The 13704-nt window shown below is 34.8% G+C and overlaps 1 long non-coding RNA gene across 2 annotated transcripts; it reads left to right on the top strand.

The window, feature by feature from the left end:
- Positions 1-2429: 2429 nt before the first annotated feature.
- Positions 2430-12527, top strand: LOC149542343 (uncharacterized). 2 transcript variants are annotated; one of them, XR_016355453.1, is made up of 2 exons: positions 2430-2694; positions 11001-12527. It is a non-coding gene; the product is annotated as an uncharacterized LOC149542343 (long non-coding RNA). The 2 variants fall into 2 exon arrangements; XR_016355454.1 differs by lacking the exon at positions 11001-12527 and adding an exon at positions 6152-7609.
- Positions 12528-13704: the final 1177 nt, after the last annotated feature.

Raw genomic sequence — 13704 nt, forward strand, 5'->3', positions numbered from 1 at the left:
TTGAGTAACCAAGAACCTTTCCATCATCCACAACCATCTTTACAAGTAAAGAGTACCCTAAGCCATCTCTAAGACCTAGTAAAATATCTGGGTCAAAACCCCATCATAATCCCTAAGTGTAACATGCATCATCCTCTACTAGAGAAAGTTGTAAAACCAAGCTTGAGACTTGGGCAACTCCACATAACTAGACCCCTCATCCTGGTGTAGATAGTCCAAATAATCTTGGGTCCTCCAAGTCCTTAAAGAAGCCCAAATCATCACAATAGTAGCACCATATTGCTACCACCAACTCCTTAGAAGAAACCAAAACCCAAAATAATTTGATTCAACAACATTGGGATAAAACCCTTTGGCGGGAAAACCCCATGAGAGGAGTGCAATGGCCTTCCATAGAATGACACACCGCCCAATTTCAAATAGAAAATAGTCAAATATTATAGCTTGAGCACTAATCATTGGAATGCTAGAATTTAAGACCCCAAATCTTCCACCCAAACATAGCCACTAGGCAACCAAGTTTAACACTCCCAACAACTCCCTACAAGTAAATATTTCTCAAGGGCCAAATAGAGCCATGAGTAGTATTCTGGTACAAATCCCTAATGCACACAAAAAGAGTAGAAACCATTGACAACAAACCACAACAAAAAAATGTAATAGTAACAACCATTTATAACATCCATAAATAATGAGAAAGCACCAACAAAGGTTGTGAGTGCATAAAACCTACACACACACCCAAATAGAAATACCCCACAATAGTCACAACTACAAGGGAGGACAATTTTTAGCATCAGCTGTAAGCACCTAAAAATTGTAGTGTCAAAATAGATAAAGGTCATGAAAAGAGGAGAATGAGAGATGCCTCTTAAACCCTCATCTAGAACTTTGCATGTCGCTCACCATAATCCCATCAAATAGATTTGTGGAAACCAAATGTGGGAAGTAGAAAAACCCACTTCAATGGAACACCAATCACTAAAAATCTCAGGGAACCACCAATGACTTGAAGCTCCCATAATATTGTTGAAAGGAGGCATAACAGAGGCACCAAACCCTTCTAAAAGAAAGTCCTTGCACTTGGAGGAAGTCTCCATATGGGTTCAGACCAGACCTTCTCCACCATTAGCACACAACCAAAGAGAAGGGGAACTCATAACGAAGGGTACACGACCAAAGAACTCCACCAAGACATGATACCAAGAATTCAGACAAGGATGGAAGTACCTCAAAAATGCCAGAAAGTCAATGATCCATCTATAGGAAGCCTTAGAGGCCAAAAGGACCTCAAAAACACAAATCCCACTAGAAACCTCCAAATGCAACAAAGAAGGGGTAGAATAAGTCCCCCGTTGCACAAAATCCTTCCCAAATCTTGATCTGCATCTTTCTCCTCAAAGAAATTAGAATTTGAAAACCCACCCCCATTCCTCTTCCCACTCAGAGCCATTTTCTTCTTGGTTGATTATGTAGGAAATATTGTTCAAAATAAGTGAGCATTTTACTATTGAATATGTCTTTAGTGAGATTTGAGAGCTTGTAACCAGATTTTTCTATAGCAAAAAAATATTATGATAGTTTTGAACACCTTTCATAGACTACCTTTGAGTAGGTTGGATGAGGATAAACTAAGGTTGGAGAATTTGAGTGGTCAAATATTATAGTTTATGACAATATGTAAGAAATAATGCTAAAAAATAGTTGGGACCAAAGTGAAGATTTGAAGGATTTTTACCAATTTTGTCCATTAAGAAAAATAAAATATAATTTAAATATAAGTTACAAACATTGATTCATTTTTTTCTAATTACAAAGATAATTGATGACTTATTAATTATAGTTCAAAAGGATTTTACATGTGTAAAAGAAGTTATTCAACGAAGGATGCTTGAGTCTTAGGTATGCTCCCTAGGGACTTGAGTTGAATATGAGGTCATGCACCTATATTGTGGGTGTGGTCTTGCATCCCTAGAAAAATTGTTTTGCCTCAACTGAACTCATGTATCCGAGAATTGGCTTGTTAGGCACAATACCCCTACATCATTATTAAAAATTAAAAAGTTTTCTATTCATTACCACATAGAGAAGAAAAATGGTATAGAAAACCCTTGCCCATGAAACAAATTCAAAGAATACTCCCACTTCACAAATCTATATCTAATTGAGGAGAGTGTGCCTCGAGATATTGAGAGGAGCGTACCTCGACAACGTATTTTAAACTATTTGGAAAAGAAAATGTCAATTTGGAAGAAGGAGATGTCAATTTGAAAAAGGCGAATTCAAATTTGATCGTTGGGAAAAATCAGATTTAAATTTCAAAAAGCAGAACTCAAATTTGACCGTTGGAAAAATGCAGATTTCAAATTTCACCTCTTCTATATATAGATAGTTAGATTGAGAAGCAAGCAGACACTACACAATTTCCATTTTGATTTTTTTTTTGTTTGACATGGCCAGGCCTCACTTTTTTCTTTTCCCTTCGTCTGAGTTTCGGTTTTGAATTTTTGTTAGCTGTTTTGCTTTGCGTTCTTATAATTTTAATTTATTTGTTCCTATTTCTGGATTTTTTGGTTCAGTTTTTATAGTACTGTGTATGTTTTGTCTGTGGATGGTAACATTGAGGAAAGTAGCGTTAAGGAGAATTATATAGCCTAGCAAGTGACTGACTAAAGATGTAACAAGGAAAATACTGTAAGTACATCATTATTCTCCACTTGATTTCAAATTATAATAAGTCTTGTGGATCTAATTTTGAGCATTCCTTTAACCTAATTATTTTAGGTAGAATGTTTAGAACATAGAAATTTCTTGCATAATTTACATAGCTAGTTAAAAACCAATGTTATTTTACAGATTACAATGGGTTTCCATCTTTAGCAGTGTACATAAGAGGTCTTGGTTTCCCAAGGTTGAGGAAATCCTTCCTTGCATGGTTTCACGGGTCCCTTCCTGAGTTTACTCTGTGCACTTGTGCTTAACTTTGCCTGTTTGTATGTTCATGATCACATTATGATTTCATTTATCGGTCTGCTAATGAATGCTCTTTTACCTTCATGAATTCCTTGTTCATTGATGTCTTAATTTAGACCCTAGGTTCACACTATAAGTTGGTTTGACATGGACTGAGATAATTTAGTTTCTCATATTCTGCCTTGAATGCATTGCTTGTATATGTAGATCTTGTATTTTGATGTGTGTTTAATGTAGGTTTTAAGTGCTTTTGCCATAAATTTAATTATAGATGCATTTTGTTTTCAAGTTGTGTCAGTCATGTAGATTGTTTCAAGTATGCTGCAAATTTGAAAAGATCTAATCGCAAGGTTTATGAAATTATGTGAAATGCACTATGTTGTTCTAGTTACTATTTGATGTGTATATTTGTAGATTCCAGATACATTGTCTATGGTTTTGTTACGCAATTGTTGCCCTGATGTTTTATGATTTTTGTGGTTGAAATAGGTGTAATTATAATGCACACTTCTTGAATGGAAAACATATTTACAGGATGGTTATGACTTACTTTTAGAGAATCTTGGAAGTACTATTTCTTCACCTTGCTGTGAATTTCTTCATGATAGCATTGTTCTAGTCTCTAAATAAATAATCATTTTATTTTCTTGGGTATCTAAAAACCATTGGTATTTAAATATTATGGGGGTTCTTCATCATTAGCATTGTAAACAAGATGTCATGGTTTATTTCCCGTTATCCTCAAGGTGCATCTAAACTGCGCTTTGATCTCACATTGTCTCCTTCCTTGCAAAGTAAGTACCCTTCATTTGAAAGGCTCTATATATTTGAATTCCATTATCTTTGGTGCATTTCTTTGTAAGAAGTCTTTTGTTTATATAGATTCAAGGATCCTTCTTACAATACTTTTCTTCTGCTTGACTCTGTTAGTCATGATTAGATCACATTATCCATTACTTGTTTGGATCTTTCTATTTATTGGTCTTTTATTCAATGCTCGTACTCATTCATGTGAATAAAGGTATGATGTATCTTGAAATGATCTTAAATGGAAAATATGTTGTAGAATTCATTTCAATATTTACCTATAGTTTAGAGGAAAAATATGACTTGCATATAGAGGATTTTAAGAAAGGTATTCTAAAACAAACATGGGCGACAACTGACTATTTCCCCTACCAAACCATTTTAAAACTATGCAATCATTTAATTGCCAATTACTTTGTCTATGCTCTCCCACTTCTCCAATTTCCCTCATTCACGTCTTGTAACTCTCTTAATTAGTAAGTTTTGTTATAAATGTAAACTGGCATTTATGTCATGCCCCAACCTTTCCTGCCTGCACTCCTCTTCTTTTCCTAGTTTGGTTGTTCAAATGCTTTCCATTTTTATTACAGGCATATAACATTTATTTCCTTATTATATTCTATTTCTACTCTCCATTACAAACTTCTGCTATTTATTTCTTTCTTTCTTGTCCTCCACACATTCACCCACTTCTCTCTATTTTCTATTCTTCTTGTTTAAATCTGCAGACTCTGGCTCCCTTGCTGATCTCCCAATACCTTGCAAATTTGTCCTTTTTCTTTCCCTGTACTTTATCTCCCACACATTTCTCTTCCTCTCTTCGTCTGCCTGTGCCTGTTTCAATTCTTACTTCAATTACATATATTTATTTTTAATTATGTTTGCCATTTAACGATAATTACATTGGAGAAAATGACATATCATATACAGATGACCAGCATTGTATGTTGTATAAATGTTATATATTGTGTAATGGAAGGAATGTCCTGAAGAGAGGGAAGGTGGAAGAAGCCATTGCCATCAAGTCTCTATTCACCTCTCATTCTACTTATGCTGCCCTCTTGACTCTACTCTGCCTCTCACTTTTTCTTCTCATGGCTCTATATTGACAGGGCTAGCACGAATGTTGAAGCTCTTGATTCTATATGTTTCTTTGTCTTTGACAAGTGTTTTATGTCATGAAGAAAACCTTTTGATACATAACTAAGATAATAGTTGAGGTTTAAGCTTATTCTAAGATTGGTGTTTTTTTAATACTAAGATTCTGAAATAGATTGCATGAGAGAAATTCAATTGATAGAATAGTAAGAGTTAACCCAGGGTTATGGAAGGAAGTATCCCAAAATATCCCTGGTTGTACTGAATATGAATCTAGTGAGAAACCCACTTCTACCTTTTTTATTTCTTCCTGAGCCTATACACCACACTACTGAGGCACCCAAAACATAAACGCCACTGCCACTATGTAGGCTTTCCATCCCATTATGGTATTCAATTAACTATAAAACTTTTAGATGGTAAACTCTATGAATATATGTCTAATATAGAGAGTACAGTTATACCAGAAGATCTGTACTACGAATAAAATTATAGATCATTATCTGTCTTGATGCTTACGATTTAGTAAATTTGTCTATTTAGTATTTGTCTTCTTTAAATGGTTTGGGGACAGCCCCAGAATACTGCCATGTTTTATATAGGACCATTATAGCTATGTTATTAGCTACAAAGGGGATTCGATTTGAAGGATAAGATTGTCTCTCATTTGCTCAAATTTCAAATGATACAGTAATTTCAACTTCAGCTGAACGATATTGTTTTACTTGTTTCTTTTTCAATAGTCAAGGCAATCTAACAAAGAAACACTACATCATCTTATGTCGAATAACTTGATTTTTTTCTTTGGGTAACTATAAATGTGGCATATAAGAGAGACCAAATTCTTGTCGTGTTCAACCTCTTAATCTCTTAATATTGTAGGTTGGGGTACTATCACAACCTTTACATCAGCCAATCTTGAGGTGCATATATGTCCCCATTTAATGATTATTTCTTCCATTCATGATTCAAATGTTTTCGAGGCAGTCTGGCCATAATGGTTAGTTCCAATACATGAAATATCTATTTCCATAATTATTGGATTACAACCATATACTCACATTTTAAATTTGGTATGTACATTTTAGTGTTCCACTCAACTTTTGATTTCAACTTTCCATAGTAACTATTAAATATAGTAATCAACTCTAACATAGAAAATGAAATAGCCATTACTTTTATGCTCTTTCTATTATATATTCTGGTAATGCTTCTTTTACCTACAGCATCCTAATTGAAAATGTGTCTCCTGAGCATATTTCCATTTCCAAAGCATCATGTCAGCCCAGACAGTTTCCTGCCAAGACAAAAATTGATGCTGATGAATTTTCAGGCCTAGCCGTGTTTTCCTCTTCTTGGGGCTCCATACAAAACCATGTCCTCTGAATCATTCTCATTCAGGGGCAGTTCTGTTGACAGGCTTTTGGTATAAGAGTGTCATTGCATTATGGAATGGATCCCCCATGCTCAGATTTACGCTAGTTGCACCAGGGTTTCTATGCCTGCCGAGAACTAAGAAAATTGATTTTGGCTTTTAATTGGCAGTCTACTAGTAGCTTTTGTTTTGATCAAAATTCAGAGGGAACAATGTGTAGATTAACCCCAAAGAAAAGTAGGACCACAGACCTTTTGTCTTTTCTAGAGAAGACATTGAAAATGTATAAGAAATCATTGAGTGGCATATCAGGAAATCTTTAAGCAATTTGAACATACTTCATGATAGAGTGTGCAACAAATTGAGATGCTTTAAGCAATTTCAAGATACTTTGAAGGTGGACAATCTAAATGAGCTCTTTGACAAAACAAGGCTTCAGAAGTTTGCAAATTCTTTGGTCAAGATTCATAATAGAAGAGCTGACATAAAAAGAAATATGAAAGTCTGTGAATGTTATAGCTTTTGTCCTTAGACCCTTTGGTCTCTTTCACTTCATTATTTTTTATTCATTCATTCATTCAAAATTTCTAACCTTAAACTTTACTTGCTTGAACTCTGTAACATTCTAATAATGGATCATAGAATTTAATTTAAAATGTTGATACGACAAAACTTTCATGCAATGTGTTTAGAAATTGCAGTAACAGCCACATGAACTGTGAAAATCTTATTACATCAATTCATCTCCCTCCTTGATTCTTGCCTCATGCTAGATGATCTTAGAATTCATAGCATTTCTTTATGTTCTAGTTGTGTAGATACAGCTAAAATCTTTGCATCTCTTGTTCTCTTCAGAGCGCTCCAACAAAAGACTGAAATTGAAGCTGGATTTTCTAGAAACCACATTTGCTTGAATCTGTAGTCATGTGCAGTACAATAGTTTCCACATTATTTTCACACTTGCAGCACAGTTTTTTATTGCTCATCCTATTGACCCAAACCATATTGTTCTTTATTTGAAGCCATCTAATTTTACATGTTTCTTTCTAATATTTCTATGGTCAAAGGAAATCCAATAGAGAAACTAACATTAACTTACGCCGAATAGCCTTGCAATTTATTCTCTGGGTAGCTGCAACTCCGGTAAAAATGAATAACCTAATTCTTGTAAAAGACGTATAACTTTCATACGTCTTTCATAGGTTGAACACTATCCGTATTTGTGCATCAGAAAATCTTGAGGTTCTAAGCTAGTCCACTTGCCAATTGTTATACAATATTGGGAATAATTGTAAAGAGACTTTATTTCTCTACATTTTCTCTTATAAGATAGCCAATGCTTGGATTTTCGTGGTAGTCTGGTGATAATTGTTAGTATCAAACATATCAAGTATCTCTTTCCATAATTGTTATATTACAATCCTATATTATATTTGAAATTTGGTATATAGATTTCAGTGTAGTGGAACTTCTGAATTTAATTTTCAATAATAATAATTGATTGTAGTAATTTCAATCAATGAAATAGCAATTTCAATTATTTTTGAATTAAAAAGCAGCCAAAACAAGGGGGCTGGCCCTTACAACAATGAAACTAGTCAACAACCGATAGATAACCACCAAACAAAATTACCTCCAAATGCTTTTAATCACAAAAACATCACTTGAAAAGATCAAAATAAGAGTTTTATGAGGCATCATACTACTATTGCCTGTACCATAACAACATAAATTGTAAAAGTTTATAAACAAAGATACACCTGCCTTAAAAGTAATAGAGTTCATGAACCAAAAAACTAATAACATAGAAAACAAAGAGAAAAAGGTCCTAATTAAGGAGGATGTTGGCCCAGTCCTTATAGCTAGGAACTCGAACAACATTTTGGAATCTTCATTGGTCAAATCTCCCTCCTGGTTATCCTTCAGCAAGTGCAACATAGTAGACGCAGCATGTGTCATCTTGATTGTGAATTTAGTCAAAAGTCTCATTCTTTCCTCCAGGGCATACAATCTCTCCCACAGCTCTTTGTCAGCCAATTTCTAAGCCTCCTTGGGGACTCCTGCTTTTCACGCTAATTACCATCCACCAAATCCTTAGCAACTTCCTACAAAACTGGGGGGTTAATGATAACATTGTCTTTGGTTATAACCCTAGCAGGTGAGGACATTGTCATAGGGGAGGGCACTTTTTCCATTGTGTTAGGGAATTGGTCCTATGTGAGGTCTATGCACCGTAGCACAATGGAAGCCGAAATATGAGTCATCTCTTTCCCACCTTTAGTCACACCTCCCAAGCTAGACATTAAGGAGTCCAAGAGCTCCACCTCCTCCTCAATATTCCCCCCATCATAATTCAAAGACTTTTGTTTTAATCTTTGTTTAGGGTGGGCCATCTTATTGGAAACCCAAATTGGGCTCATAGATCATAGGCCCATTTCATTAATTTATAATCAATTTGTACATTGATAGAAAAATCTAGAGACTAGAAGAATCTATAAAGTGTTGGAGATTGGAAGAATAATCTAGAAAGTGCTGATTTTTTCAAGTGTCTGGAAGCCTCCTTTGTCAATGGTCAAAGTAGTTGGAATGTGCTTGGTATAATTAATTTATTTTCCAACACATCTCCAAATCAGAATTCTCCTCCTATAAGGCCCTAGACTTCAACTTCCTTTTTGCATTGAATTTCGCAATTCTTCCAGACCTCCTCCTCCCACCTCTCCCCTCATCCTCAGAGTCCTCCAGCTCTTTCTCTTTACCTTTATCCGACTTCACTTTTTTCACCATGGGGGAAATCTTCCTCTCCATAGAGTACCCACTAGGAGAAGGCTAGGGGGTAGGGGCTCTAGGTCTAGTAATTCTAAGTAGGATTTGGTGGGGGTGGGGGTTTGGGAGAGCAGGGATATCAACCTCGACAATCCTATGGGGTAACAGAGCTAGGTGAAATTGATATAGGCAGAACATCAACCCTTGATGGAGAATAGTATAATTTACCCCTTTTCTTATTTTTTCCTTAACATCAGCAACCGTATCAACCAAAATGTGTAATAGGAAAAATGGAATAGAAATGTGATCACGGTGACAGAAATAGGTCAGAAGAGGAAAATGATAATAGTAGCAAACACCATATGCTTGAAGGGAAGTATGATGTTTACTACTATTATCATTTTCCTCTTCTGAACCATTTCCGTATCTGTGATCACATTTCTATTTCATTTTTTCCCATTTCCGTCTCCGTGATCACATTTCTATTTCATTTTTTCTGTTACATGATTTGGTTGATATGGTTACCGATGTTAAGGAGAAAATGAGAAAGGGGGTAAATTATACTATTCTTCATCAAGGATTGATATCAATTTCAATTGTTGTATATTCTGGTAATGCTTTCTGCTTTCTCCAATTCCAAAGCATATTTTTTAGTGGTTGTAATTAGTGTAATTAAACTTGAGGTTTTCTCAAATTTGTGAACTATTCAGTTCAAGATAATGCACACTTCTTGAATGGATAATATATTGAGAAGATGTTTGTGACTCACATTTAGAGAATCTTTGAAGTACTATTTCTTCACCTTGCTGTGAATTTCTTAATGATAGTGTTGTTGAGGTCTCTAAATAAATAATCCTTTTACTTTCTTAGGATTCTAAAAACCCTTGGTATTTAAATATTGTAGGGGTTGTTCATCATTAGCATTGTAAACCAAATGTCATGGTCTTTTTTTCTGGTTTCTTCAAGGTGCGTGCATATTGCACCTTGAGCTTCTAAACTGTACCCTTCATTAACATAACTAGAAGCTTGAAAGGTTTTATATATTTGAATTCAATTTTCTTCAGTGATGTTTTTCTTAATAAATCTTTTGTCTATATGGATTCAAGGATCCTTCTTGAAATTACTCTTTGAAATATTTTTCTTCTGCTTGACTCTGTTAGTCATGTTCGGAACACATTATGCATTCCTCATTTGGATCTTTGTGTTTATTGGTTTTTATTCAATGCTCTTACTCATTCATGTGAATAAAGGCATGATGTATCTTGACATGATAATTTTTTTTTATTTTTCTTCACAAGAGTCCTGTGTTCTGTGATGTCTTCAATTACTCAGGCTGAATGTACCCCTTATTTGCTTATTTGCTTTTGGACTGAAATGATTCACTTGCTCATACCCTCCTTTCTTGTATATGTAGAGCTTATATTTAGATGTAAGTTTAGTATAAGTTCAAGTTTTTCTATCATATGCTTCTTTATTTCTTTTGCTTTTGACTTGTGTCAGTCATGCTGACTATTGCAAGTGTGTTGCAAATTTGTAAATATCCAATGATAATGTCTTTGAAATTTTGTAAAATACGCCATTTGTTTCAATTTTGTCAACCACAAGTTGATCTTTCTCATTCTGTTTTGTATTATGTCTGAGACTGATTTGTTAATGTGGCTCTCAGATTTGGGTACTCCAGGGTTTTCTTCCATATGCTAATATTATTTCATAATTGTGTACAATTTTATTTTTCTTCGAAGCATTTGCCAAACCTCTTTCTTCAATTTTTTAATGGACTTAAACAATATATATTTCTCATATTTCAATTATGGTTGCTATTGCTTCACCACGAATTTTAAACCATAAAGGCCTTCTTTATTGTTGTACTGCCTATATCTCAACCATAAATTCCAAACTATTAAGGTCTTATTGTTCATTTTAATAGAATTTGGATTACAAACCATTTGATCTCTGGTGTTGGTGTTTCTTTTATCTCTCACAGTTTACCAGATATATGGAGGTAATCAACCGTCAAAAACACCTCAATTTGGGCTAAAAGATCTACTCTGTAACGTGTGGAATTTCAGAACACTTATTTTGGAATTTACAGCGTGATTAATTATATAAGGACCAGCATGGCTGGAGTGTGCCTGTACTGCATCAATGAAATTTTTGTATAGTTCAGAATTCAGATTTATCATAGAGGGAGTCTATAAAGTTGCATCACTCCTTGATGGATAGCAAGATGTCCTTAAAAGCCTGCAAATTTATAATATGGTAGATCTAGTGCAAAAATATGATACATCATAGAATAAGTCAACATGATTGAATGCTTCTAGGCAGATCTCAAACAATATTTTTCGTTTTCCCCCATCGCTCAATGCAAAGCAGATGCAGATACAATATGGTGACCAAGACACAGGAGCCTTTAATGTTGGAACCTCAGGTTTGAGAACAGCGTGAGAACAAAAAAAATCCCCCAATTTAGGAAAGAAATATAGGTCAAGATAATGCACACTTTTTAAATAGAAAATATATTCTAGAATTAATTTCAAAATTTATGTATAGTTTAGAGGAAAGTTATGACTTACGATAGAGGATTTTAGGAGTGGCATTTTAAAAGTCATTCTTTGCAGCAATGAAAGGCAATTTCTTTTGGTTTTCCTTTGATCTCATGAAAGCCAATGAAAGGATTTATTATGACTCTAAAAATGATCCAAAATTGCATATACAATTTGTGTACCCACTTTGGATTTTCCACAGAAAGACACTTGATAGATTTGATTACCAGGCTTCCCTGCACTTTATATCTCACACATTTCTCTTCCTATCTTCGTCGTCCTCTGCCTCTTTCAATTCTTGCTTCAGTTTTATATATTTGTTTTTAATTATGTTTTCCATTCAACAATAATAAGGTAATCTGATGACCAAAATAATTTGTATGGTTAAATTACCAGCTTTGTATGTGGTAATAATGTTATATATTCTGTCATAGAAGGGATGTTCTCTATTCACCTCCTATTCTACTCATGCTGCCCTCTTGATACAGGGCTCTATTCACCTCCTATTCTCTCACTATTTCTTCTTATGGCTCTATGATGACAGGGCTGGCACTAACGTGGAAGCTCTTGATGCTATATGTTTCTCTGTCTTTGACATGAGTTTTATGTCATGAAGAAAACCCTTTGATACATACCTGAATAGTTGAGATTTAAGGTTATTCTATGATTGGTGCTTTTCTTTAACCAAGCTACTGAAATAGAATGCATGAGAGAATTTCAATCGATGGAAATGGAAGATGCAGATAAATAGATGTGTAGAAAGTAAAAGTTAACCTGGGGTTATGGTAGTATATATCAGACTAGTATGAATATTTGGCTGTACTGTATATGAATCCAGTGAGAAACCCACTTCAACCTTTATTTCTTCCTGAGCCGATGCACCACACTACTGAGGCACCCACCACATAAACACCACTACAGAGGTTCTCCATTGCTTTATACTGTTCATTCTAGTAAATTATAAAACTTTTAGATAGTAAACTCTATGAATTTATATTCAATACAGAGAGTACAGTTATGTCAGGAGGATCTTGTGAAGAATTTTCTTTCAATGAAACTTATTAAGCTCAGACTTGACTAAGAATAAATCACGGAAAAATTAACCTCTGAGGCGCCACATAACGACATGTCCTCTAAACTATTCTCATTTAGGGGCAGTTCTGTTGAGAGGCCCTAGTTCTATGGATTGGATTGCCTAAATAGTAATGTTCTCTTCAGGGTTACTAGTAATCTGGCTGTGGAGTGGGTTGTTGCTGCTTGAGATTGAGGACTAGCTCACCAAAAGACCTAAAATAAGAGCTCAAATATGGAATGTTTCTATTTTGTAGTGACTGAGTGCTATTAAGTTATGCAATGTGACTGTAAATATTTATGGCTGACTCTGCAAGCAAGCCTATTTTGTAACTCTGGTTTGATATAGATAAGAGTGCCATTGCATTATGGAATGGATCCCAGAACTAAGATTCATGCCTGCCAAGAATTTAGAAAAATGATTTTGGCTTTTAACTGGCAGTGTATGAACAGCTTTTGTTCTCTACCTTTTTCGAGGACAGGAAGGTTCTGATCAGAATTCACAGGGCACAATCGGTAGATAGATTTCCCCCAAAGAAAAGTGGGAGGACAATCTAAACGAGTCCGTTGAGGAGACAAAGCTTTACAAGTTAGTAAATTTCTTGGTCAAGATTCATATTAGAAGAGCTGACATAGAAAGAAATATGAAAATGTGTGAATGCTGTAGTTTTTAGTCCCTTAGACTGAATCGTCTCACTGAGATCATTAAATTTTCTTAATTCATTCATTAAAACATCAAAACTTAAACTTTACCTGCTTGAACTCTGTAAAATCTTCATGCTCCAAAGCTTTCATACAATTAAATTGCAACTGCAGCAACAACCACATGAATTGTGAAAATCTGATAACATCAATTCATCTCCCTCCTCAATTCTTGCCTCATGCTTGATAATCTTAGGGTCCTTAACACTTCTTTATGTTCTGGTTGTACAGATACAGCTAAAACCTTTGCATCTCTTTTTCACATTGGACTGCTCTAACAGAGAAGCCTGCAATGAAATCATATTTGCTTGAATCTCTAGTCATGTGTAGTACAATATTTTTCACATTATTTTCATACTTGCAAGCACAGTT

Source organism: Cupressus sempervirens, chromosome 8 (assembly GCF_028749045.1).
Source record: "Cupressus sempervirens isolate cs-2001-9-10 chromosome 8, ASM2874904v1, whole genome shotgun sequence".
Taxonomy (NCBI): Eukaryota; Viridiplantae; Streptophyta; class Pinopsida; order Cupressales; family Cupressaceae; genus Cupressus; species Cupressus sempervirens.